The sequence below is a fragment of the Leiobunum rupestre genome, chromosome 1, assembly GCF_980474605.1.
Source record: "Leiobunum rupestre chromosome 1, qqLeiRupe1.1.hap1, whole genome shotgun sequence".
Classification (NCBI taxonomy): domain Eukaryota; kingdom Metazoa; phylum Arthropoda; class Arachnida; order Opiliones; family Sclerosomatidae; genus Leiobunum; species Leiobunum rupestre.
In genome coordinates, this window is record NC_143384.1 from 80,789,390 (window position 1) to 80,816,046 (window position 26,657).

Sequence of the window (26,657 nt, forward strand, 5' to 3'; positions counted from 1 at the left end):
TAAAAATAGTAGTTTCAAAAACAAGTCTTTTCACACTTTGGCCCATGGGGGGATCGAACCCACGACCTTCGCGTTATTAGCACGACGCTCTAACCAACTGAGCTAATGGGCCTTTCCAACTGAATTTGATGAAAACCTACTAACCTTTTCAAAAATATTCGTTTCAAAAACAAGTTCTTTAACATTTTGGCCCATGGGGGGATCGAACAAACGACCTTCGCGTTATTAGCACGACGCTCTAACCAACTGAGCTAATGGGCCTTTCCCAAAGTATTTGATGAAAACCTACTAACCTTTTCAAAAATATTCGTTTCAAAAACAAGTACTTTAACACTTTGGCCCATGGGGGGATTGAACCCACGACCTTCGCGTTATTAGCACGACGCTCTAACCAACTGAGCTAATGGGCCTTGCCAACAACATTTGATGAAAACCTACCCGCCTTTTTAAAAATAGTAGTTTCAAAAACAAGTTTTTTAACACTTTGGCCCATGGGGGGATCGAACCCACGACCTTCGCGTTATTAGCACGCCGCTCTAACCAACTGAGCTAATGGGCCTTTCCAACTGAATCTGATGAAAACCTACTAACCTTTTCAAAAATATTCGTTTCAAAAACAAGTTCTTTAACATTTTGGCCCATGGGGGGATCGAACCCACGACCTTCGCGTTATTAGCACGACGCTCTAACCAACTGAGCTAAGGGCCCTTTCCAATTGTATTTGATGAAAACCTACCCGCCTTTTTAAAAATATTCGTTTCAAAAACAAGTTCTTTAACACTTTGGCCAATGGGGGGATCGAACCCACGACCCTCGCGTTATTAGCACGACGCTCTAAGCAACTGAGCTAATGGGCCTTTCCAACTGAATCTGATGAAAACCTACTAACCTTTTCAAAAATATTCGTTTCAAAAACAAGTTCTTTAACATTTTGGCCCATGGGGGGATCGAACCCACGACCTTCGCGTTATTAGCACGACGCTCTAACCAACTGAGCTAAGGGCCCTTACCAATTATATTTGATGAAAACCTACCCGCCTTTTTAAAAATATTCGTTTCAAAAACCAGTTCTTTAACATTTTGGCCCATGGGGGGAACGAACCCACGACCTTCGCGTTATTAGCACGACGCTCTAACCAACTGAGCTAATGGGCCTTGCCAACAGCATTTGATGAAAACCTACCCGCCTTTTTAAAAATGGTAGTTTCAAAAACAAGTTCTTTAACACTTTGGCCCATGGGGGATCGTACGCACGACCTTCGCGTTATTAGCACGACGCTCTAACCAACTGAGCTAATGGTCCTTTCCAACTGAATTTGATGAAAACCTACTAACCTTTTCAAAAATATTCGTTTCAAAAACAAGTTCTTTAACACTTTGGCCCATGGGGAGATCGAACCCACGACCTTCGCGTTATTAGCACGACGCTCTAGCCAACTGAGCTAATGGACCTTACCAATTATGTTTGATGAAAACCTACCCGCCTTTTTAAAAATATTCGTTTGAAAAACAAGTTCTTTAACACTTTGGCCCATGGGGGGATCGAACCCACGACCTTCGCGTTATTAGCACGACGCTCTAACCAACTGAGCTAATGGGCCTTACCAACTGTATTTGATGAAAACCTACCCGCCTTTTTAAAAATATTCGTTTCAAAAACAAGTTCTTTATCACTTTGGCCAATGGCGGATCGAACCCACGACCTTCGCGTTATTAGCACGACGCTCTAACCAACTGAGCTAATGGGCCTTTCCAACTGTATTTGATGAAAACCTACCCGCCTTTTTAAAAATATTCGTTTCAAAAACAAGTTCTTTAACACTTTGGCCCATGGGGTGATCGAACCCACGACCTTCGCGTTATTAGCACGACGCTCTAACCAACTGAGCTAATGGGCCTTTCCAACTGTATTTGATGAAAACCTACCCGCCTTTTTAAAAATATTCGTTTCAAAAACAAGTTCTTTAACACTTTGGCCCAAAGGGGGATCGAACCCACGACCTTCGCGTTATTAGCACAACGCCCTATCCAACTGAGCTAATGGGCCGATGCATTCAGTTTCGATGAAAACCTACCCGCCTTTTTAAAAATATTAGTTTCAAAAACAAGTTCTTTAACACTTTGGCCCATGGGGGGATCGAACCCACGACCTTCGCGTTATTAGCACGACGCTCTAACCAACTGAGCTAATGGGCATTTCCCAAAGTATTTGATGAAAACCTACTCGCCTTTTTAAAAATATTCGTTTCAAAAACAAGTACTTTAACACTTTGGCCCATGGGGGGATCGAACCCACGACCTTCGCGTTATTAGCACGACGCTCTAACCAACTGAGCTAATGGGCCTTGCCAACAACATTTGATGAAAACCTACCCGCCTTTTTAAAAATATTCGTTTAAAAAACAAATTCTTTAACACTTTGGCCCATGGGGGTTTCGAACCCACGACCTTCGCATTAATAGCACGACGCTTTAGCCAACTGAGCTAATGGGCCTTTCCAACTGTATTTGACGAAAACATACCAGCCTTTTTAAAAATATTCGTTTAAAAAAACCAGTTCTTTAACACTTTGGCCCATGGGGGGATCGAACCCACGACCTTCGCGTTATTAGCACGACGCTCTAGCCAACTGAGCTAATGGACCTTACCAATTATATTTGATGAAAACCTACCCGCCTTTTTAAAAATATTCGTTTCAAAAACAAGTTCTTTAACATTTTGGCCCATGGGGGGATCGAACCCACGACCTCCGCGTTATTAGCACGACGCTCTAACCAACTGAGCTAATGGGCCTTTCCAACTACTTTCGATGAAACCTTTAACTCCTTTTTAAAAATAGTCGTTTGAAAAACAATTCACTCGTCTCTTTGGCCTATGGGGGGATCGAACCCACGACCTTCGCGTTATTAGCACGATGCTCTTTTTTTTTATCAACCATCAAAAAACTATACATATTCTTCATATACCACAATGCCATATATCAAAAGTCAATAGAGAAAGAAATACTTTTAGAATTGTCAATTCTTAACACATATCATATAAAAAGTTAGGGTAATAATTTAAGAAAAACATTTAAAACCTTTGCAAGATCAATTTTAGAGGGATGTTTCAAGTATACCAGGGTGAGAAGTCTAATTTCGCGCCGTATATTGGCCAAAAATAATTGAGAGCGCCACACACTAGGTTTTTTTAGTTCCTGCTCAATGACTAATTTACATCGATACTTCCAAAGTTCATGCTTAACTACACTAATTAATATCAACAAGTTGGCAAGCCAAAATTTACCTATCCTCGGAAGAATTGTCCCTAGTGGTATTAATCTCTCGAGATAACTCTTAAAGATATATCTCCGCAATTCAAAGTTATTTACTAAAAACGTAATCCCGGTTCAATCCCGCCCAATATAACATTATTATAACTAAAATAATTGAGACGAAACAACTGAGAATAAATTATTCAGAATATTATAAATTACGTAGTTACAACAGTGAGATAGACGTACTAAATCAAATGCACAATTGAATTTAACCCTATTTACAGCACACGTTTATCAACTAAATATAATACGAAACAAATTTTAATAAAAGAAACATCTACAGAGGGTATTTCTTGTTTTCTCGCTTACGAAATACTTGTCGCATCCTTAACGCTGAATTTACTTCAACACTTGCCCTTTATGAAGGTAGTTGAAGACTCGTAGACTTCCTGTTGACGTTGTCACACATACCCAGGGCCGTAACCAGGGGGGGTGCCACACGGGCCGTGCCCTACCTGGAATTTGAAGTGCCCTACCTAGAATTTTGAGATGAAATCGAAATCTGAGGAAAGTGCCCTACCCAGATATTTTGGAGATCATTAAAGTTTTTCAGTTGTACGCATTTTTATTTTTATTTTTTTCTTTTATTTATTATTATAATTATTAATATAAACAAATAAAATTATAAAAAAAAATATAAACTAAAATTTTCCATAGTCTATATATCTCTCTTCGTCATTACACCTGATATACAAAGATATTTCTATCGTGTGAGTTAAACGGTGTGTACCTACCCCACTCGAAAAGTTAAGATTATGAACTTGCAGTAAATCTAATACAAACGGGGCGCCCGTCACTCGTTACAGGCATAGCTGCACACCAAGACTTGGTCTCGCGCTCAGTGTCACCAAACGTTTTGTTTGGCCTTAGTCTCGTCTCGGTCTCATAAGAATTTCCCCAAAAACACGAGAGCTCGTCTCTGGCTCATAAGTTTGTTTTCCGAAATACGAGAGCTTGTCTCGGGCCCATAGATATTTACCTAACTACAAGAGCTCGTCTCGGGCTCATAGTTTTTTTCCTAACTACGAGAACTCGTCTCGGGCTCATAGTTTTTTTTCCTAACTACGAGAGCTCGTCTCGAACTCATGAATTTTTTTAAACACGAGAGCTCGTCTCGGTTTCATATTATTTTCTCCCAAACACAAGAGCTCGTCTCGAACTCATTCCTCTCCATAAACATTAGTGCTTTGTATCGGGCTCATACTTATTTCTGTTACTAACAAGGGCTCGTATCAGTCAAGTTAATAAGAATTTGCATAACTCGCGGTTCTCATTCCAGTCTCTTAATATCTCTTTTAATTCTTATGATTTATTTATCAATATGAAAAATAGGAAGTCAAACGAAACCGCCGGGCGACCAGGCTTGGTACTCTCTTCACTACAACAATCTTCGAAAATACCAGAAGGTATACTACTTTGGACCAATCAGAAAACGACTGGGCTAAGTCACGTTATCCGAAATAGCCAATAGGCGCTTAAATAAATCATCCTCCTAGGAAATCGCCAAGAAGATATATTTCCGAGAGCCAGGACCCGCAAGGTTTTTGTTTATATAGTGCTTGTGGAAATAATGGAAAGTTTTCACCTGTAAACAGAACGTCGTGTTTTTGCCAAGCCTTATTAAGTCGAAAAAGCTAACGGGTTAAAATATAACGCCATGGGGAACGCTTGTGGCTTGTAAAGGTAAAAAGTGTCATTTTTTTTTAAAAAGCACTATATAAACAGTGACTTGCAGGTCCTGGCTCTCAGAAATATTCCAAAATATTCCTTCTAGGTGATTTCCTGGGATGATGATTTATTGAAGCGTCTTTTACGTAAACTCAGAATTAACCCTGTAGGCCAGAGCTCTCTTCACACGGCCAACTGTGCTCACGCGCTGTTCGAGCTTTAGCTATAAAATGTCACGCCAAACTATAGCGCAAACAGCACGTAATCAAAGTTGGTCGTATCGGAGAGAACAAAAGTGGTACGGTTACGGCACGTGTTGCTATGCGCCGCAGCACTCCCTAGTGGCCAAGGGAAACATAATCGTGGAAAAACGGCCACATAAGCGTCTCTTAAAAATTAGAAGGTCTCATATCGGGCTCGTTACAAAAATATGGTATCAGTTGGACTTTATAATATTACTCTGCTCAGGCTCACAGCAATTTACTATATTTGAATGGTCTCATCTCGAGATCACAAAAATACGCTATATTAAAATGGTCTCATCTCGGTCTCACATTAAATGAACAAAACGTTTTGGTCTCTTCTCGGGCTCGAATCATTTTCTTAATAAAGCTTGGGCTCAGTCTCAAATCGAGCTCGGGCTCTTAGTGTGAGACGAGCCCGTTCAGCTTTGGTTACAGTCTCTGATTGACTGCCCATCGCACATTGGATGACAGTTAAAACATTATAATTTTCATCAATAGGCCTTTCCATCAATTTTTTCTACGTGCTTTCACTGTTTTTGCTACGTCACCCACCACCAATTTCGCTCAAACTAAACAAAAAGTTGGCTGTACTTTTTGCATTTTCCGTTAAAAATTTCCCCAAACATTTTACGCGGAGCTCGGGTTAGGCTTAGTGACTTCGGAATTCAAACTGATTTTAATTTATTTTCTATACTAATTGAATGAATTATTATCGCAATACTTATATCAACTCTGTGAAAGTATTGTTAATATATTTATTAGCTAATATTTTATGATAAACAACAATTAATCTTAACCCGATACACTACTGTGGCTGTCAATGAAATGTTAAGCCTTAGTTCACAAGACTATAAACATAATTGTTAAACATCATCGAAACCATGTAAAATTTTTCGTTATTTTAAATATTTAAATCCCCTCCTATTATGACTAGTGAAGTAAACGAAATATTTTATACTTTAAACATTTGATATAACAAATTTATTAAAATTACTGTGATTAATTTTAATCCGCCCTGTTTTGTAAATACTTACACTCGGCAGCAGACGACATACCGAGCTCAAGAATCGAGCGAGGGTAAAAACAAGGAGTAATATATATAACGTTGATCTAAAATATCCTTGCAAAAACGGTTTTCCTTCCCCGTAACGAACATTAGGAAAGGTCTATTTAAAAATATACATTGCGGAGCGCCTCGCTCGCTCATAGTACGCCACTGAAAACAGTGCCCTACTAGTGCCCTACTCAAATTTTAAGGCTGGTTACGGCGCTGCACATACCGCGTGAAAAATACTAATGCCGTCCAATTTCCAATAACATATATGACTAGCGCACCCAGGAACTCAATGTCTGCATTAGGAACCAAGATACTGATCCTGAAATGCAATATGATACCATGTTGATTGATAGTCGACCTCTTTTCCATCCTGCTCGCCTCTTCGATCCAAGCACATGAGAGGAACATATCCGAGGATATCGTCCTAGCACAAGAACCGGTCCAAGATACCTTCTGAGCTCACACAACCAACATTTCTGGCTGTTACCTCGATCAACGACGTCCAAGCTCATTTCCTCCATCTTAGGCGCACAGTGATTCTTCACTCGGTTTTTTCAAAATAACTCATAGAACAATATTATTACGCAGTCAAGCAGTAAATAATTGAAATACTTAGAAACCAAGCAATAGAAAATAGAATATCAAGAAACGCAACACCTTACCATTCACAAATACGAATTTTTGACGTTATTATATTGAAACCAGATGTATACACTATAAAGATTCCTCTAAAACTGGATAAACGTCAACAGCTTAGAGGTTAAATATCCTCCTGCTAAAAACATGACCCGGGGCTGGATTTCTGGGCTTAACCGTATTTAAATTAAATTATTTTAATTTACAAATACAATTTTTAAAGCAAGTGTACAAGTCAATCCAAATACGAAAATTTTATTTCTTATAAACTATCAATACTTTCGATAAAATTAAACTACAAAAATAACCAATAGAAAAGTATAAAAGAATATTCAACCAAGAAACAAGTTAATCCAAATACTTTTAAATCAGGAATAAATAAACCCAATTACCGAAAGTTGAAAAAATTATGTGAAAAAAACGAAAAACACCTTACCGTTAGCAATACAAGGCTTACAACGTACAATAAATGACCCTAGACGGAATAGTTAGGGCTCTTTATAAATAATAGCAGACAAACCCAATTGATGAACTGCATTAAACATCTTAATCCGTCAAGAAAACGTTTAAAACAAATTACGCAGTAGTGACGACCAACAAACTTGCCCGATGTATACAACTCGAAATTTTCTTCATAAATGAACCATTAAGCTAAAAAGTCACAAAAGATAAAAATATACGACTTAAAAAAACAAGAAAGAACCAAATCGAACAAATTGAAATTAAAAACAACCCGTATTCTGCATGACCCCGCAAGTAAGAAGGGAAACGCCTACTTGCTTCAGCCCTACCATTCGACGAGAGCTCACCGATTTCCCTCTTCTTTCCCCTCTTGCTTGGCCAATTGAAGGGCTGCTTTAGTGTGACGTATTACTTGTTTTGAATTCCCAACTTCCGGTTAAAATTTTCCGACATTTTTAATATCATTTGTAAAGTGAATTTTGCCGAAACTGCAATGTATGAGTTATTGCTGCTGTCGTGAGAATTGAAGCGATAGGCTTAGCGGAAGAAGTAGAAATTTTTAACGAAGGTAGCATGGAATTGAGAATGTTTAGCTAAGCGCATCATTGGAGAAGCAGGTATTTAATATGTACGTTACAATCATTGAACATAAGGTTTTAATTGGCGTTATTTTTTTACAGCTAAGGCTCTTTTCAACGTGTTTTGTCTAGTAACGACGAAACTGGGCTACGTTCAGTAACGCTCATCAACTTATGCGGCTTTCCGGTACAAAATTATACAATTGGAGAGCCAATGGTACAATACTCTTTGTAAATTATGATTACCTTAGTAATTTGGAAATACAAAAATTTTTATTTGCAGATGCATACTACCGAATGAACTCTGCGCACATCAATAATACACATTCGCATGTATATTTGGGTGATATCTTTGCACGTTGGCTTAGTGTCCTAACCCACAAGGGCTGGGCCTTAAAAATACGTCAATGCGAATGATATGTACTGTAATGTTTTTTTTTTTACTGTTAGTGCTGATGTGTCGATGGAATATAATTTTATCCTGCTGTCTCTTGCATAATTTTTCGAACTTTGAAAACCCAAGTCCTGTTACAATTGGCAAGAATATTTTTCAACCAATAGCACTAAACTCCTTAGCATTACACTTAAAGGTAATATTTATTTTATCACAATTGCTTTTTACTTAAAAAATTTTACTTATCCAGAAGCTTCATTAATCTTCCGAACGTCTCACTCTCTCTGGATGCAGTCAGATTGAAAAGGCTGAATGTAACAATTAACAATTATCTCCTCGCATCATTACCACTCTTTATATATTTCAGATTTTTCACAGAAAGCCCCTATTCAGATGTAAATACTACAAGGTACTCCTGCGTACGACACTTATGCAATAATATGTACAAGTGTTTTCTTTTAAGTGGTTCATTTTTAAGTATGTCTGCCACCAGTATGTTATTTCTTGCATCAGTTTTTAGGTTGTTCCATTATTTTAAAATCAGATGAGGAAATTTTGGGGGCTAGAAAAGCAGATTAACCACGAGTGCAACTGTTTCCCAACGATTATTCTGCTTATAGTTATGAGCACTGATTTTTTGGCGCTGAAGCTCTTCACATTTGGGTTCCTTAAGATGGGGAATAGAGGCTTCCTCTTCCTCCGCAGTGTATGAAGGGTCTTCATCACCCATTTTTAAACAATTGCTTAGTGCTTACCAAATTATTTCACAAAACCGAATTGAGTCAAATATTTATTTCACAAATTTCTACACATATTCCAAACAATACTAAAAAACTTTATTTATTTTGGTGATTGGGAAAAAAGCCTGTAGGAATGGCGAATAGGTGAGCAGTTATTTCCATAAGTGGATTTAAGAGCCATCCCTATTTGAATACAAATAATCACAGCAACATAAACGGTGTAATGATCAACACCGCCTACATTTCGCTGTTGGAACAGAGCTCCAGCCGCTTAGTAGCTACTGATAATACAATCGCTAGTTCGCTACTCCTACAGGTTCCTATTTCGACATGGCTTATAGGTGCATAATTTTTTATGGCCTACAGGTTCATAATTCTTGCTAGAATTTAATTCCATAAAGTAAACGAACTAAAGAATCTTCGTCACTTGTTGGTAACTTCACGAAGCTCTTCTTTCGTTTTCCCCGCGCAACTAAGTGCTCAAAGTTGGCTGTACTTTTATGTAAATTTTATTCAATAAATTGTACACTAATAAAAATATTGTAAAAAATAATTATATATTGTTTTAATTTCAAACAAGATTCAGATTACTATGGAAGGCTATTTTTAATTATTGTTATTATCCTAAAAGATATTGTTCTAAAGTTAATGAAAGTAGATGGCATTGTTTTAGGGCTATTACGTTTTGGGTTGTAAGAAGATGGAATTACAAAAGTTTTGAATAAAAAATGAAAAATAGATGGCATGGCAAATTATCTTCCCTAAAATAACATTAGATGGCACTGTCCGCTTAATTTTGGTGTAGGGGGCGCTTTAACGTTATTTCCGGAACATGGGTCATCAAGAGTCACGTCACACTAGTGACGTCGCTGCAGCCCTTCAATTGGCCAAGCAAGAGGGGAAGAAGAGGGAAATCAGTGAGCTCTCGTCGAATGGTAGCGCCGAAGTAAGTAGGCGGTTCCCTTCTTACTTGCGGGGTCATGCAGAATAGGGCCGGTTATCTCGTTCGATAAATAAATTAATTTAAAAAACACTCAAACGAAAGTATCGTTAAACCCTACTTTTGCTCAACCCAGTGAAGTACGTGATAATTAATAAAATACATTAACGAAAACTGGAGTTTATATTAATTCATATTTTTTATTAATTTATATTAAATACGACAATATGATTAAACAACTAGTGGTATTAATTTCTCGGGATGACCCTTAAAGATATATCTCCGCAATTCAGAATTATCTACTAACGTAATCCTGCCCGGTATAAAATTTTAATCATAATTAAAATAAATGAGACGAAACAACAGATTTTAATGTATTCAAAATGTTATAAATTAGGCGGTTCTGTGGTAGAACATTCGCCTGTCGTGCAGAAGGGCTCGTGTGCGAAACCTGGGTGGCGCTTTCGTTTTTAATCAACAGAGAATACGCTACATTAGAGTTACTTCGATGCAATAATTTAAATGGAACACGAAATTTCGTTCTATTTAATAAAAACCGAAATTTAATACTCTGTTAATTTGTAATAAACGCTTCCGATAAGGCTGAAGGTCTAATTTTTGATAAAGCGAAATAAGTGTCGGTGGTTCTGTGGTAGAACGTCCGCCTCGGAGAGGTAAAAAGCATGCCAAAAGTCGCTATACGGTCCCAATTTCTGATCAACGCGGTGATAAATAATAAGTTCGAAATGTTCGCTACCGAATTGAAAGCCTGGTTGTTGAAAATAGACAGACAACATTGTGAATACTTGGTTCCAGGTGTTTCGCGTTATCGAGCAAAACAGGAACAAATGAGCAACCGTTTCGGGGGCATTGTCACATAATGGACAACGATCCGTTGTCTTAAGACCAGCTTTGAAAATTCGACTTTTCACCGCGAGAGCTTGATGAATAATTTTGAAATTGGTAGAGGATAAAGTGGCTCCAAGGGTAGTGTTGGCCAAAGTTTTAAACTTCACTCGAGGGAGGGGACCCCCAAAGAAAGACCGCCACCGTTCTTCGCCGGGAGATTCAGGGAATGTCCCCGCAAAACGATCGAAGTAAATAGATTTTAAATTTGGCGGCGTATTTAAAATTTCACTAGCGTTACGGCGGATTTCGAGGTAAGGAATTGACCGATCCGACGACGAGATCGCTGGGGGCGCTGAAACACGAAAGAGAACAGCCCAGTCAGCTGGCAGTGCAGACCGGATCAAGGTGTACAATTCGAGAAGTCGATCGAGAGGTAATTCACTATAAGGGAGTTCGATCTGGCACTGTTCAATCAAGGCAGGAGGTCGTATAAAACCGGGGATGACTTCGTAATGGATGTCGCGCAGTGTTTTGAAGCCAGCCTGAGCCATAATACGGGATTCTTTGTGATAGCGCTGTGGTAAAGAAATTCGAGGATTTAGAAACAGTGGTTCGGAAAGGGGATCTGACCGAGCCTATAGTCGTAAGATGCGAGTGCCAACTTGTGAGGAGTTCGACGTAGCGAGGCGGCATACGCCCAAGCAGAGCCCGATTAAATGGCGGACGGAAAGTTTCTTCTTGTCTTGTCAACCCACTGCCGTATTCCAACAGTAAGTTGTTGTGAATGGATTCGTCATGAACGGGTAACTCACGCAGGATGAGTGTTTGGCACTCTTGGATACGCATAAAGTGAAGGTTCTGGACGACATCCACTAAGCCAAAACCGCCGACTACCTTTGGTCTGATCAGCGTTGAATAAGCGAGAGCGTGATAGCCAGAACCCCAAATAAAATCCAGAAAAGCAGCTTTTATTTGGGCAGCAAGCTTATTCGACAAAGGCAATACACGAGTGAGGTGCCAAAGCTTGGAAGCGGCCAGACAATTGATTATTATTATTTTCCCGAAGAGTGATAGAGGGCGCCGTTTCCACGCGCGCAATACAGCCATAATACGTAGAATAGCCGGTTCCCAGTTGAGAGAGTCCGAGAGAGCGTGGTTCGAAGTTAGTACTACCACTAAGACCTTTAATGGCTCCTTGGATACCAGAATTTCTTCAATCCGTTTGTCCAGTCGGTTTGTCCAAGAACCGAGCCATTGCCCGCTACTTTTGTCCAGATTTATAACCGCCCCAGAAGCGCTGCCGTAGTCATGATAAATCGATACCACGACGCGTACCGAAGTTTCAGTCGCTAAAGACAAAGTGTTGTCGTCTACATGTTGAAAGAGTACCGGGGAGTCACTGTTGCAAATACGCAGACGCGGGATACTCGAAGACTGCGACAACGCGAGGCAAAGTGGCTCGGTCGAAAAAGTGTATAATAAAGGGCTTAAAGGACAGCCCTGACGGACAGATCTTCCAAGACGAAAAAAGTTCGTCAAAAAACCATTGACCTTGATCGTTGTACGACCACCCACCAGGATTAGTTGAATCCAGCGGAGAAAATGGGAACCGAACCCGAAAGCTTGCAGTACCCGGAATAGAAATGACCAGTTCACGAAATCGTAGGCTTTCCGTAAGTCCATTTTCAAGAAAAGACCCGGCTGTCTGTGGAGTGCCAGATACCTTTAAACTGTAAGGCAGCGAAGATACACCTTGAGGCAACGTGACTCGAACGTTACGCTCCCCGTAATACAAGCCATCGGACTTTACCCACACAAAAGCGCCTTTAAGTTCACACCCGTAAGCTTCTAGTTTAACGCGAATAGCGTCGTCCGTGACAAACTCCGGCACTTCGAGAAACTTCAAAATAACAGATCGCGCCGATACACTTTCGACCGCCACTAACTTAATACATTCTTCCGCGTCCGCGTCAGTACAAAAACAAACAAAAAACCCACGTACACCAGGGACCCGGACAACCGATGAAATGGCATCAGTTCCGAAAACCATTTTAACCGATACTGCAATACTCTCCTTAGTAATACCCGGAGTCAATGACTCGACAACCACAAAGACGCTGCGCTTTAGCGCCTCCATAGTGGCGGCCTCCCGAAATCGGGGACAACCGTTAGAAACAAAATAAAACCCAAACACGAGAATGAACAAGTTGGCAAGCCAAAATATACCTCTCCTCGGAAGAATTGTCCCTAGTGGTATTAATTTCTCGAGATAACCCTTAAAGATATATCTCCGCAATTTAGAGTTATTTGTTAAAAATATTAACCCATTTCTATCCCGCCCGGTATAAACTTTTAAGTATAATTAAAATAATTGAGACGAAACGACCAATTTTAATTTATTCAGAATATCATAAGTTAAGTAGTTACAACAGTAAGTTAGACGTACTATAACAATGCACAATTGAATTAAACCCTTTTACAGAACAAGTTTATCAGTTAAATATAATACGAAGCAAATTTTAATGAAAGAAATATCTACAGAGGCTTTTTGGAATTACTCGCTTACGAAATACTTGCCGCATCTTTAACGCTCATTTTATTTCAACACTCGCCCTTGATGAAGATACCGTAGATATCTGGTAGTGGACGACTCGTTCACTTCCTGTTGACGTTGTGACGCATACCACATGAAAAAGACCAATGCCGTCCAATTTCCAATATCATATAATGACTCGCACACCCAAGAAATCATTGACTGCGTTAGAAATAGTAGATATCCAAATATCCACACCAAATGTATTTACAAGAAGCAAAAACCTTACCATCAACAAAGCACAGAGAGCCACTTGACTAACCGCCACCTCTTAAAGCAATTAACGTTAAATTATCTCCTTTGAATTAACAGAACTATATATAGGTCGTTAAGAAAGTGGACCACCCACAGGGTCTACCCTTTAACCCTCTAATCTCGGCTGACTGCGCTAAAACAAGATTTAACCTTTAAAAAATACCAGATTAGGCCTTCATAAATTCATTAATAAAAAAAGACTTTATTACCTATTATGCTTACGATGCCTGTCTTAATTTCAGTGAATCTAAGCAGCTATCGGTGGTTCTGTGGTAGAGCGCTCGACTGCCAAGCCGAATGGTCTGGGTTCGAAACCTGGGAGGCGCATTTGTTTTTAATCAATAGAGAAACGCTAAATTAGAATTTCTTCGATGCAATAATTTCAATTTCAATTCTATTTCAATTAAACCAAAATTTCGTACTCTATTAAATACGCTTCCGATAAAGCTGAAGGTCTAATTTTCAGTAAGGCGTAACAAGTGTCGGTGGTTCTGTGGTAGAACGTCCGCCTGTCAATCAGGAGGTCTTGGGTTCAAATCCCGCCCGATGCGATCGCAAATTGATACTAAGACGAATACCGTGTACAACTGGTGGAAACCCTGCCATTGGACGTTGAGAGGTAGCATTACACTCAGCACTCGGTCCGTCCCAAAGTCATTAAGAAGAAGTTGGAGAGAAAACGCCCATATAAACACAACAGACTCAACATGCACAACCATCAGAACACAAACACAACAACTTCAACACTCACAACCTACGCATAAACATTACAAAAACGTAATACACCAAACCGTCACGACGGTGAGCGAAAAAACACCATCCAAACCAAACCGCAAATGCATCCGTTAACGCTCACCGTCACCCGGTGGTTTTGCCAACCCTTTGAGAAACTGCGTACGCAGTGATTACACTTTGCACCGAAAATGCGAACGCGTTCGCAGTCCTGACAGACCCACAGACCCACCCACAGACCCACCCACAGACTCACCCACAGACAGACACGGTCGTTGTATAACCCCTCCTAGGGGACTTTGTCCCCTCGGAGAGGTAAAAAGGGAAAAAGAAAACACGGTAGAAAACCGCAAAAGTGTTACGTACCGCCGCAAGAAAACACCGAGAACGAGAGCGTAAAAAAGACAACCGTTCCCGACGAAAAAGCAAACGAGACTCTTTCCAATTAATTTCGATGAAAATTTCCCCACCTTTTTAAAAAAAGCGCTTTCAAAAACAATTCCATCATCTCTTTGGCCCATGGGGGGATCGAACCCATGACCTTCGCGTTATTAGCACTATGCTCTAACCAACTGAGCTAATGGGCCTTTCAAATTAACTTCGATGAAAACTTTCCCGCCTTTTTAAAAATAGTCGTTTTAAAAACCAAACCATTCCTTCGTCTCTTTGGCACATGGGGAGATCGAACCCACGACCTTCGCGTTATTAGTACGACCCTCTAACCAACTGAGCTAATAGGCTTTTCCAACTGATTTCGATGAAAACTTTCACGCCTTTTTAAAAAAGCCGTTTTGAAAACAATTTCTTCTTCTCTGTGGCTCAGGGGGGCTCGAACCCACGACCTTCGCGTTATTAGCTTTAACCATCTGAGCTAATGGGCCGTTGCTATCATGCTCGATGAAAACTTTCCCGCCTAGATTATAGGCGCTACCTCGCAGAAGCTAGCACCGTTACAACACCTAGCAAGCTGATAAATAAGCATTTTTTTTTAAACTGGAGCCCAAGTAGTTTATTTAAAAAACTGTTTACTGGCCACTTACCATTTTTATCGCTTGTGCAGTCAAAGGCAGCAAGCTGCCGTTTCCGGATAGACCCGAGTCACCCGACCCGAACAAGCCTACTGAGAGAGAGACTGTTTATATTTCTTTTTGCTAACTGCTAAATTTGCTTCTTCTATACTGTGTGTATAGTGTAGAGTAGACACACTCACGACACCCAGTCACCCACCGATACACACATTTGACACAAGGCCAAGCACACCGCGTAGAAGCAAAGACCAAACTATATTAGGGATTAATATATTATTTTTTTGAGGAACTAAAATCTTGAATGGAAAAAACTTTGAATTAATTAAGTGGTCACCAGGTCCACTAACACAACAACTATTAAATTTTCAAACTGGCCCAGCTAATTTTTAAACTGGCGATTGGCCAGTGATAGTGCCTTATTTCTCACACTGCCACCTAGACTCGTTTCGGTCGCGAAATATATTATCGTTGCAATAACAAAGACTAAATAAAATATAGAAAATAATATCCTGTAATCTAAACAAGTTTTTCTGATATATTCGGGGTCTATGTAACTCAAGGACGCAGCAGCCTAGCCCTGCCTATTGCTGGCGCCCAGGGCCGGATTAAGGCGGTCAGCGCCCGGGGGCACTCTTCACTTGGCGCCCACTTAAATAATATTTTATATTATTAATTTTCTTAAAAAAGGTCCTCAAAATTTTAAGATACGCCCATTTGGCTGTCACCCAGGTGCAGGTTCCCCACCCCATGTGAAGAACCTACCGTTTTTTCGGTTAGCTCAGCTACATATTACATACTTAGACTCTGGATGGAAACACAATTTAATGGTTTTCACGTTATAATCAAATTCAACACAGAGATTAAGAAGCCTGTGTATGATGAGCTATACAAAGAGTTTGTTTGATGATTTGTTTTACAAAAAGTGTATGCTGTGTTATACAAAAACTTACACATTTTTTAAATTGAGTTTGATAAGTTACGTTTTTAAATATTTACTTTTCTAGTTCTGTTTTCTGAAAATTTGGTTATGGTTTCTTCTCAATTTATCTGGTTAAGTAAATTAGTTTCTATTGCAAATAGAGATAAAGAACTGAGTCTTTCTTGTGAAATGGTGCTTCGCAAATAGTTTTTCACTCTTTTAAGAGCTGAAAAAGATCTCTCCCCAGAACAATTAGAAGATGGCAAACAAAGATATTATCGTAATACTATTTCGATATTAGGAAACATACAATCTAATTTTTTTCAAATAGCGTTTTTAATAATTCTTGAGCATTTACGTTTTCACGATTTATTTCTATTGTAGAAAGTAATCCTTTAAAATGAAGACGTTCAAAAGTAATATCAGGTTCAATGTCTTCGGGGTAATAATCTGTTAATACTTTCGAACCGGATTTAATTTCTTCATTGTCAAGTTTGGGAAGGTCAAAAATAACGCCGAAACGCTTTTGAATTGAATCATAACATTCCCCTCGTTTAAGAAGCTCATTTTTTAATGTATCAGTAATAACAAAAAATGTTTCAATTCGCATTTTATCTTTTCCACTGATTTCAGTATCTTTTGACGATCCTTCATCGAAAGCTTTTTTACGAGTTTTTATCCTGCTAGTCTCCCACCTATAAGTAGTTTTTTCACTAAGAGCTTCAGCATCTTTTTGTAATTGATCAAACTCGACCCTTATAGAACTTACAAACATTTCTAAAGATTTGTAAACCTTCGCAACAGTAGATAGTTCTGCGTTTTCGGATTGCAAAATTTTACTACTCGCGTTAAACCTTTTTAGAACTGGAGTCCAGAAAACCAGCATAAAAGCAATTTCCAAGGTATAGATAATTTATCTCTAACGGTTTTAGCTTCATGGCGAATTGCTGGTTTTTGTAAATTGTCGTTCGATATTTCATCTAAAGCGTTTTTAATTTCCTTGTAACCATTAAAAAGAGCTTCACAAGCATCATCTCGAGCCGACCATCGGGTTTCCGAAAGAGATTTTACAGTTTTGGAATCAGAATTGGTTCTCAAATGATTTGTAAGTATTTCCCATCGTTGTGTAGATGCGGGAAAAAAACCGAAGATTGCTTGAGGAAATATAAAAAAATCCGTTGACACAGTTGTGCAATCAGCTGCACAATTTCCGATTAAGTTAAGGGAATGTGCGGCACACGGTACGTAATCAGCGTACTTAGCTTCTTGACGAATACGTCCTTGCAATCCTTTGTACAACCCTGACATATTGGACGCATTGTCGTAAGATTGACCCCTACAGTTTTTTACGTCTATTCCTTGCTCTTCAAATTCTAATAGTAGCGCTTGTAACATATCAAGGCCTTTATGACCGACTGAAGGCATGAATTTCAAAAAACGCTCTACAGGAGTACCGTCTCGGAGAACATATCGAAAAATGAGAGTTAATTAATCGATTTTTGCAATGTCGGGGGTAGAGTCTACACTGATTGCAAAGTATTTCGCAGTTTTTATTTCGTGTAGTATCACATGACGAACACGAGCACTCATGATTTCTATAAACTCGTCACATATAGTTGAAGAAATATATGAGGTGTGTCCTTTTCCCTTATTTGCATGATTAGTCAAGTGTTTAGCTAAAAAGGGGTCAAACTCTGCAACTAATTCCAAAGTTCCAAGATAATTACCATTGTGCTTTGAACCAATTATTTCGTTTTCTCCCCTAAAAGCAAGGCCTCTTGAAGCCAAAAACTTTATTGTTGCAACCACTCTTCGCAGAACATTCCTCCAATATTGTATTTCAGTTTCGAGTTGTAACTTTAAATAGCTATCAATTTTTGGATGTCTAACATTAGAGCGTAGCACAAGTTTACTCTGAGAAGTTGTGTGATTGTTATTTTTTTCATGCAACAAAATCCTTTCGTTTACTTTTTTCCAATTTTTAAAACCATCTGAAGCCAAAGAGGAGTCGGATGTTACTGTTTGCTTATCCGAAAAGAGTAAGCATGCCGCACAATACAATGCGTTTTGAGACTTTGAATACAGCAACCAATCTCTGACTTTTCTTTCGCCATTTACCAATTTTCGAGTGAAAATATCCCTAGATAATTGTCTATGTTTTTTACCGATTAGGCGCTTCGTCTCTAAAAAGTTTATATCGTTTACATTTTGTATAACGGGGTGAGCCGCAAATAGATTTCTAGTATTGTCATCAATTTTCCAAAGTGCTGGGTCATTTCCTAAATGTTTAGTTAAATGAACTGCCGCCCCACTCTCTTTGGTCTCATTTTCAATCTCATTGTAATCCCGATCCTCATACGATAAATCAATAGATACGTTAGTTTCGTTAGACTGAGTCTAGGTGATTAAATTTGATTGATCCTCTGAATCTTCGGACGCTTCCGCGGCTTCCTTGTTCTGCGAATGTTTGGAAATGAAATAGGACGTAATTTTCGGTACTTTTTCTAAAACTTCTTGTTCTCTTTTCGATTTCTCAGCTTCTCGTTTTCTATTTTGGGCTCCACTTAGTTTTGTTTTGGGTGTTTTTTTCATTCATTATGATAATAATTTTTAATTCCACTTTTTCATTTAAAATAACTATCTATAAACAGTGAATTCCAATTCTTTGTTAGTCTCACAGTCTCACTCGTGACTCGCCTCCGTCGCCTAAATAATTTATAAATGTGAAATTATTATATTAAAAATGCTAACACGCCACGGCGTGACGGCCCACGGTAGGAAGATTCGCAGATGAGATATAGTCAGAGTAGCGACACATCTGGTGCGGAGACAGTGTGGCATATCGAAACACAACTGCCATAAAATCTACCGCCGACAGTCGCAGTACCGTGGCTGTCGTTCATTTCAAAGTTGTTGTTCTTTTGTTTTTTTTTTTTCAAATAAAGATTACATAAAACTTACCTACTACTCTTTTAATTCTGAAAGACTGAAAGACAAAACAAACTCGCAATTTCGCAAAGTTAAATGGTTATAGAAAAAGATATCTACATTCATTCCTGTCAACTATTCGTATAAATTTAACTGACGACTTTCTTATTTTCCGTGAGTGATCTCTATGGTGAAAATAACGTTTTGGATGGAGCAACACTCGCGACGAAATTAAAATAAAATGTGGACTAACGAAACTTTGTAAGCAACTAGAGTTGAAAGAACGAATATTTTTGACACATTTCGCATTAGATGATTAGAATAGTGTAATTCAAAAACTAATAACTATATCGTGGAAGAATACTGTGAAAATTGTGGTTTATAACATTTAGACTACGGACGTGATGTGTGGCGCAACCGTAATTTGCTTCCTTAACCGTACGGGCCGTTATGGAGCGCAAGCATGGTTTTCGGTCTCCAATAATTTAATTTCTTGGGCGCCCCCATAATCCCCATTTGGATGGCGCCCGGGGCAAGTGCCCCCTGCCCCCCCCCCCCTTAATCTGGCCCTGCTGGCGCCGCGAGTCCGGCGAATTTGCTTAAAAGATTTATGCTAAGTTTGGGCGGTGTCAAGCAGACTTGGAAATAGCGGGAGTTCTGGGGTCATTTGCTCTTAAAAAACCAGGGGCCCTTAAACTAAATCATTTGAACTGGGGTTGCGGGCCACCTGGGCCCTCAAATTAAATAAAAAAAAGATCGGAAAAATCTGAAAAATATTTTTTACGCCGTTCCTGAAACGCTGTTTTCCTACCCTAGTCGAGAGCGAAATCTAGCTTTTAAGGTAAGGTTTTAAAGTCAATAAATGTTTACGTAAGTAACGTAACCAATTCTTAATCTTGTATTTTCTCTCCCTATTTTAAAATGTTTGCCCCCATTTCACCTCCCCTGGGCCACTGGCCCTCAATAAAAATAAACTTAAAGGGGGTCGGGAGCCCGAAGGACCCCGTTAAAATATCACTATTTCCAAGTTTGGTGTCAAGTATAGTTAGAGAACGTAATAAAAATGGCACACTTATACACATAGATGAGATACAATTAACGAAAGAAATGATTCGTAATTATTTATTTTATTTATCATTAATCAGGCCTTATAAACGTTATTTAAAAATATTTCACATCACAAAGAAATGTCGAAAAATTAAGGCACAGGCTTCGCTGACTTTTGTAAGTTTAAATTTAACAAAAATTTTGATCTTGTTTAGGTTTGCAAACGTACGTGTGAGACGGTTGGAAAGTGGTGACGATTTCAATGTGCAAATACAGATGCCCGTCCGGTAAAAGGTCTGGCGTGTCTCTAAGCACGGACGTTAAAATGAATTTGAATTTAGTTCCAGTAGTGCGAGTTCTGTCAATGATGAAATTTCCACTGTAGACAGAATCCACCGAAGTGACTGGTTTTCCATCTAAGCCCAGAATCGTAACGACGTACGACGCCAATCCGATGTCCACGTTGTCCGGAAAGCTAGATATTTGCGGATATATCAGGACGTATTCATCACTGAAAAGTTTGTAGTTATTGACAAAGCCAGGATTTAACATCATGAGCCATTCGGCGCTGGAGTTCGAGTTGTAGGGTCCTACCGGTACACTGTATAAGTATTGCTGGTAGGAATACGGCAAATGAAGAAAATTCTCAATTTTCCACGTAAATTGGAACTTGAGGAGAGGATTTTCAGTAACAACGTGAATATCACGATTGTCGTGAATCTGCCCGTCACATTTTACGTTGCCGATACCATTCGATATCGCTACTGAAACTATAATGGCAAACGCGATACTTGCTACGTTTTTCATTGTAGCGCTTGCAATTTAAAACAATAGAGTAATTGACGAGAGAAAGTTCTTCGCTACTCTTTCGTTTAACAAACAAGAATATTAGATAATTAAAAAATGCAAATGGCGTCTCCTTGAGATCCTAGACGCCCAAACAAGAACGATGAATTCACCTTAGAAAGTGGTGTAAAACTATCTATCGTCTTTACATTAAGATATGATTACAGTAAATCGTCTGTTGAATGAAAGAAATTTAAAAAGGATACTTGGAGATAAGATACTACTGGAATGTGATATACAGGGTGTGTTAAATTTCTCTGATAAGTCATTTTTCTCAAAAAGTGTAAAACCAAGAATTACGAAATTTTCAGGCTGAAAACTTGGAATTGCTAGAAACGTCAGGGAGTTTTAAAAATTAGTATAAAATTCGGGGAATTTTATCTTGGTTGCAAATAGTTTGACAAATTGCCAAATTTGAAATAAAATAAGTCGGGAAAAATCCACGGAAATATTTAGGCAAAAAACCTAGAAAATGGCTAGGAAAAACCGGGAAAAGTCAGAGAATTTGAACCTGAAAAAAAACCAGTGGTATCCCCATTGAATGCTTTCAATAGGGAAGTGTTTAATTTCAAAAAAATTTAGTGAACCGTCATCGCTGCTACGAACATATCCATTACGTTGTTACATCTACAAACACCGTGGCCACCGACACCAGACGTAGACGCGATAAAAAATCGTAATCCACCTCTTCTCTCAACTAACCTCATCGAAAGGAAGTTTCAAGCTTCAACACTTTTTTACGTCAACGATATATATCAAAAGTGCGGGTTCTTTGGTTTTTTTATCAAGTCAAGATAAGAAGATAGGAACTTATAAAGGCTAGCGACAACTACGAGACCATCACAGCGCAGGCAGTTTTCGTGCGCATCGCATTGTTCCTGAATTAATATTCTTTTGTGTTGTTATAGATAAAGTACTCTGCTGTTTTTATTATTTATTATTTATAATATGCGATCTCTGCCTGCGCGATTAATAATGTTATGACACGAGGAACTAGATCTCAGTCACAATCATCGAATAGCCCCATTATGGATGACGTAATCGCGAGACTGAAATCTTTTGAAACGAACTTTAACACTAAATTTGAGGACCTAAACAAGAAATTAGATGATATTAGTACTCTTTCGAAGGTAAACGGAGACAAAATTGCAAATATTGAATCATGGCAATTACAAATGAAAACAACCATTGACGGTATTGAAAGCAGCCTTCAGGATATTCCCGATATAAAATTCAAACTTGATACGCTTGATTCTAAAATTGTTTCCCTTCGAACTGACTCTAATGCTAAAATAGACCGTAATCGTATGCTAATTGATAATGTGGAAGTGCAATTGAGGCGTAATAATTTAGTGATCAAAGGTATTACTGATATAGATCATGAAGACAGACACACTTTGGTAACAAAAGTTACCGACTTATTTCGCAATAACCTATCACTAAACATTGTGATACTACGTCACCAAGTTTTCCGAAGGGGTCCTTATCAGGCAAATAAAATAAGAGTTATCATTTATAAAGCTGATACATATGATATTAAAATGGATATACTTAAAAATAATATGAAGCTTAGAGGCTTAAACGTGTACATAGAACAAGATTATACCCAAATTCAATCCTTGGGCCGATACCATTTACGAGCCTTCGCGAAAACGAAATTACCCCTTAAATTTAAATGGATTACTACAAACTCAATTCAAATTGATGGTATTCTATACAAATATGACTTTCAACAAGCGAAAATAGTACAAACTTAACTATGGTTTTTTTTACACCTTTTTGTTTATTGTTATTTGTTTTTGGTAATGTTAAATATAATATCGCATAATATCAGAAGTGCGAATGCTAACTTCTGGAATTTAGTCGCTAACTGCTTAACAAATCTAGATAAAGAAATTCATATATTTTCATTAGTTGAAACGTGGTTCACTAATGGTAGTTATGACCATTTAGACGGATATAACTTTTACGGACATGGTCGCGTCAATCGGAAAGGAGGTGGCTCTGGTTTTTATGTGAAAAATAATTTAAATGTTGAACTAATTGAAAAAGCAATAATTAAAACTTTAAATGTTGAACTAATTGAAAAAGCAATAATTAAAACTGACACAGTTGAAATTTATTCCATTAGAATTCAGGATTTATTCCTTTGCGTTGTATATAGACCACCTGACACTTCGATTACAGATTTCCTGGAAATATTTGAGAACACTCTTGATGGTTTGGGTAATGTCGACTGTAGAAAAATAATTTTTGGCGATATTAATATAGACCTATCCAAAGATAATAGTCATACTAAAAATTTCTGTAACCTATTAAAAACCTATAATGTGACGCAATATGTCCGGTCCCCAACTAGAATTTCCGGTTCCTTGGTGGATATATGCGCCACTAACATTGCTAATATGGGCAGTGTTGAAGTAATAAATGACTGGGACTTAACTGAGCATTATGTAATTAGTACTACGATTCCATTGTCAACCTTACCTAATACTAAGACTCAAATTAGGAATTACGCTATAAATAAAATTAAAAAATTTAATAATTTGTTAAAAAATTTAAATTGGTGTGATTTGTATAAACAAGATGACATTAATAGGGCTTTTGAATTTTTCTTTGCGGAATTCATGGAAATGTATAATATTTGCTTTCCAATGACTAATGTGTTTGCTAAAAAATCGCACTGCTGGTTTAATAAAGAAATTAAAACGTCGATTAAATTAAAAAATAAATTATATAAAAAGAGCCCAACTAGTGAAAATGAATTAAAATATAAAAATCATAGGAATCAATTAAACAATCTGATAAGGAATACTAGAAACAGTTATTATAAAAACAATTAGTTGATTTGAATAACGTTAAAGATATGTGGAAAACAATTAATAAGTTACTCGGAAAAGAAAAAAACAAAGAAATCTGTTCCTATTTCTCCGGATATCCTAAATAACTTTTTTAGTGCAACCATGCACGTGGGTATAAGTAATCGGGCGAACGCTTGCAAATATGTCAAAAGATGTTCAAACTCTATGCTCTTATTAGAATTTAATAAATTTGAACTGATTTCTATTGTTAAAGGTTTTAATGTTGATTCGGCCCCGGGCTTTGACCATGTCTCACCTAGAGTTATTATACAAGCGATAGATAATATAGTGGATCCTTTGTTATATTTAATTAACTTATCTCTGAAAAATGGGCAGTATCCTAGCATTCTAAAAAACTCTATTATTACACCTATACATAAAAAAGGAGATTTATATAACCCTTCCAATTATAGGCCAATCTCCCTGTTATCTATTTTTGCGAAAATATTTGATAAGTGCTTCTATATCAGACTCTTGGATTTTGTTAAAAAATATAAACTGTTGTCAGAAAAACAATTTGGATTTCGTGAAAAATGTGGTGTGGACTTTGCGTTAGGGTCAGTGTACAAAAAAATAATTGAGGCTCTAGACTCTGGAAAATTGGTATTATCTGTTTTTATTGACCTCAAAAAGGCTTTTGACTATATTAATAACGATTTGCTACTGTATAAACTAAATTTAATGGGCGTACGTGGTATTGCTCTGGATTGGATTAGAAGCTATTTAAGTAACAGGACCTCTCAAACTAAAGCTAATCAAAATCTATCGGTCAAAAGAAATGTGTCATGTGGGGTACCACAAGGGTCGATTCTATCGCCTTTATTGTTTAACTTGTTTTTGAATGACATTACTTTTTTAGATAAAGATAATAATCTCACGTTGTACGCTGATGACATTTTATTTTTCGATTCAAATTTAGATCTAAGTACACTTTTTGATAATACTAATGAAAAAATTACCCTTATAAATGATTGGTTTAAAATTAATTTACTGGAAATTAACAAAGAAAAAACAAATTACATGATTATTAGTTTACGTAATAAACCTATTGACATTAATATTCATAGTATAAAAATAGATGATGTTGACTTAGAGAGAGTCTCTCAGGTTAAATATTTGGGCTTATGGATCGACGAGCACTTGACTTGGACGAAACATACTGATTACGTAGCTAAAAAAATGTCATTTGGTATATATTTATTGAGGAAAAATAGTGAGATTTTTCATTGTAATATAATGCGTATGCTATACTTTAATCTTATTTACACGCATTATCATACTGTATTTTTATTTGGGGCAATACGTCTGCCTACAATATGAACAGATTGTTGACTTTACAAAAAAAAGCTATACGAATAGTGGATAATGCTACATATTTGACCCATACAACACCTATTTTCGCTAAACTGAATGTATTGAGAGTGGAAGATATCTATGTATTATCTATGTTAAAATTTATTTACAGATCCTTAGTTAACCCAATTTTTAATTTATTTATGTACAAAGCTCCCTTATCATATGGTCTAAGAAACCATAGATCGCTAAAAATCAACCCATCTCGTACAAATCTAAAATTAAACTCAATTTTCCATAGAGGTATTAATCTGTTTAACTCTCTTAATTTATCGGATCTACCAAATAATCCACAGAGATTTAAAAGAATTGTAAGAGAATCTTTATTGTTTAAACACGTGAATCTAAAATCCAACCTGTAACTTGTTTTCCTTGTCTGTAACATAATTGAGTATTTTCTTATTTTTTGTAATTTGTAAGTACTTTTTTCGTTTTTTGTTTCCTCTCGCATTGTCAGCGCTGAGGCTTAAAAGTCAAAAATGACTTAGCGTTATTTATCCTTCTGTACAAACCTTCAGAATTTAATAAACAATTTTTATTATTATTATTATTATTATTTGACAATTCAAATTTATTTTAGAACGTGAGTCTCCGAAAACTTCATTAATTTTCAAATTAATTACATTAACAACAACTTGACACTATATTGTAGTTCATTTTAGCTCCTAAGCCTTGGTTGTTCAAACCGGTTTGTTTACAGGTTTACAGGTTTATTAGTTGCCGTAGTTACACACCCTTTTATAACAGGGTGGTTCGGACACAGGGCCGGAGCTCAGCCTACAATTTTAGCGTTTTAAAGTTAGGAAAAGTTACGATAATTATAACAACATTTAAACTATTAAGCCCTCATACAATAAACACTCTACAAACGCAAATCTAAAAATAATAATAATAATAATAATAATCAGCTAGGCTAATACCCAAGGCACCACCTTAGGCCCAAGTCATCTAGCGACTTATAATGCCTTTAAACCGGTGGCCGGGTTACAATGCGTAGGAGGGTGGTGGCAAGCCGTTGGTTTATCAGACGTAGAGCTATTTGTGCGATGGCATTATCGGCATTTGAGATTCGATGACGTCAAGAATGACATCAAATATGACGTCAAATATTACGTAGGGTACGGATGACGCAATATCTGTGAAACAAACCGTTAGTGAAGAAATAGAGCTAGTAGCATACTTATGAGTAATTATGTTACAAATGCTTATA

At 37.6% G+C, this 26,657-nt stretch overlaps 10 non-coding genes across 10 annotated transcripts; all 10 read right to left on the reverse strand.

The window, feature by feature from the left end:
• Nucleotides 1-38: 38 nt before the first annotated feature.
• On the reverse strand, nucleotides 39-112 carry TRNAI-AAU (transfer RNA isoleucine (anticodon AAU)). Its single transcript has one exon. It is a non-coding gene; the product is annotated as a tRNA-Ile (tRNA).
• Nucleotides 113-336: 224 nt separating this feature from the next.
• On the reverse strand, nucleotides 337-410 carry TRNAI-AAU (transfer RNA isoleucine (anticodon AAU)). The gene has a single exon. It is a non-coding gene; the product is annotated as a tRNA-Ile (tRNA).
• Nucleotides 411-485: 75 nt separating this feature from the next.
• TRNAI-AAU (transfer RNA isoleucine (anticodon AAU)) lies at nucleotides 486-559 on the reverse strand. Its single transcript has one exon. It is a non-coding gene; the product is annotated as a tRNA-Ile (tRNA).
• Nucleotides 560-1,081: 522 nt separating this feature from the next.
• Nucleotides 1,082-1,155, reverse strand: TRNAI-AAU (transfer RNA isoleucine (anticodon AAU)). Its single transcript has one exon. It is a non-coding gene; the product is annotated as a tRNA-Ile (tRNA).
• A 372-nt stretch (nucleotides 1,156-1,527) lies between these two features.
• Nucleotides 1,528-1,601, reverse strand: TRNAI-AAU (transfer RNA isoleucine (anticodon AAU)). The gene has a single exon. It is a non-coding gene; the product is annotated as a tRNA-Ile (tRNA).
• A 521-nt stretch (nucleotides 1,602-2,122) lies between these two features.
• On the reverse strand, nucleotides 2,123-2,196 carry TRNAI-AAU (transfer RNA isoleucine (anticodon AAU)). Its single transcript has one exon. It is a non-coding gene; the product is annotated as a tRNA-Ile (tRNA).
• Nucleotides 2,197-2,271: 75 nt separating this feature from the next.
• On the reverse strand, nucleotides 2,272-2,345 carry TRNAI-AAU (transfer RNA isoleucine (anticodon AAU)). The gene has a single exon. It is a non-coding gene; the product is annotated as a tRNA-Ile (tRNA).
• A 75-nt stretch (nucleotides 2,346-2,420) lies between these two features.
• On the reverse strand, nucleotides 2,421-2,494 carry TRNAN-AUU (transfer RNA asparagine (anticodon AUU)). The gene has a single exon. It is a non-coding gene; the product is annotated as a tRNA-Asn (tRNA).
• Nucleotides 2,495-2,570: 76 nt separating this feature from the next.
• Nucleotides 2,571-2,644, reverse strand: TRNAI-AAU (transfer RNA isoleucine (anticodon AAU)). The gene has a single exon. It is a non-coding gene; the product is annotated as a tRNA-Ile (tRNA).
• A 75-nt stretch (nucleotides 2,645-2,719) lies between these two features.
• TRNAI-AAU (transfer RNA isoleucine (anticodon AAU)) lies at nucleotides 2,720-2,793 on the reverse strand. Its single transcript has one exon. It is a non-coding gene; the product is annotated as a tRNA-Ile (tRNA).
• Nucleotides 2,794-26,657: the final 23,864 nt, after the last annotated feature.